At 36.3% G+C, this 1678-nt stretch overlaps 1 pseudogene; it reads right to left on the reverse strand.

Annotated features, from left to right (window-relative positions):
- Positions 1–1264: 1264 nt before the first annotated feature.
- On the reverse strand, positions 1265–1383 carry LOC112476950 (annotated as a pseudogene).
- Positions 1384–1678: the final 295 nt, after the last annotated feature.

Raw genomic sequence — 1678 nt, forward strand, 5'->3', positions numbered from 1 at the left:
AACTGTCTGCAGAACAAAATATCACCCCCAAGAAAACTGACAAACTAATGAGCTTCAAAAATAAAGTTTTCCCCCGAGGCATCAGGTTTTATAGGTAAACTACTAGCGAGGGAGAGAATTTAGTATGGCTTCTGATTTCTCCATGGCAATGCTCAATGCTAGAGGGAGAAGAGCAGTAGTAGCTAGCCTCCCAGATGACCTTCAATGATCCCTGCCTCCTGGAATCTACACCTTATGTAGTCCCCTCCCTTGTTTTAACAGGGTTGGTCTGTGTGAACCACAGAGAATCCTGCAGAAGTGATGGTACCTCACTTGAAGATTAGGTATAAAAGGCACTGCAGCTTCTGCGCTGGTTGCACTCCCACTCTCTTGGGTCACTCATTCTGGAATAAGCCAACTGCTATGCAAGGGCCAAGGCATTGAGGTACTGAAGTCTTTTGCCACCAGGCAGGGAGAAATAGCCTCTCAACAGCAACCATGAGTGAACCATTCTGGAAGAAGATCTTCTAGGCCCCATCAACCCTTGAGATGACTACAGCCCTAGCCTACAACTTGAATGGGTTATCACGAGATATCCTGAGCCAGAACCCTACAGACAAGCCTCTCCCAGATTCCTGACCCTCAGATACTGTGTGTGATAACAAAGGTTTGTTGTAAGTGGCTAAAATTTCAAGTAGTTTGTTACACAGCAATCGATAATTAAAACAATCCTCAAAAAGGGAAATAGTGTGGAGCCCAAGAATAATATACAGTGTAACCCAAGAATTATTATTCAGACAAGATATTATTCAAGAACAAAATAACAGGTAGATATTTTCATAAATTAAGAACATTTGGCAATGCAAGATTCATTAAAAGAAACTACTTGTTCAGAAAAAAAATCAGCCATTTAGGAGATTGAAGCAAAGAAAGGAGAAACAGAAATTGTGAACAATATGAGTGAGCAGTTAACTGTTAAAATTGAGAAATGACACTAAATTACTATGGAAATTTTGCTACAGACTGGAAAATAAATGTAAAAAACTATATGATGTATAAACAATAATAATGTAAATAACAAAAAACATTGGGAGTAATTGTGAGAGTGTAAGGTCCTAGATCTTAGGAGAATTACTATCAGTTAAGATGTAAAGATTTTTATTAAAAAATAAACACGAAATTTATTTTTTTTTAAATTCTGTAACTTAAGAATCTTTTAGAAAATGTTATCTCTTGTAGTGAAGAGCTATGTCCTGATTTTGAATTTCCTTTTCTTTTTTTTTTAAGCCTGCAGCACCCGGTATTCCTAGGTGATCTCCCATCCAAGTACTAACCAGGCCCGAACCTGCTTAGCTTCCGAGATCAGATGAGATTGGGCATGTTGAGGGTGGCATGGCCGTAGACTGATTTTGAATTTCAACAATTCCTTTAATTTCACTTATTTTCTTATATATTTAAATTAAATTGTGTTTAGAAATAAAATTTATATTTTCTCATTTGTAGAGTTTATCTTTCACTCGTCTTCTTTCACTGAAAAATGTCTTAAGTGAGGTTCACTACTGCGTTATTAATGACAGAATTTGATGATATTTCGCTTTCCCTTTTGTACTTTACTGCATTCCATAAATTCTTTGTGATCTGCATATGTTGATGTTATAATAACTGAGTAATTTTTATCAATAATTAAGATACACTAGAA

Source organism: Pteropus alecto, unplaced genomic scaffold (assembly GCF_000325575.1).
Source record: "Pteropus alecto unplaced genomic scaffold, ASM32557v1 scaffold81, whole genome shotgun sequence".
Lineage (NCBI taxonomy): Eukaryota > Metazoa > Chordata > Mammalia > Chiroptera > Pteropodidae > Pteropus > Pteropus alecto.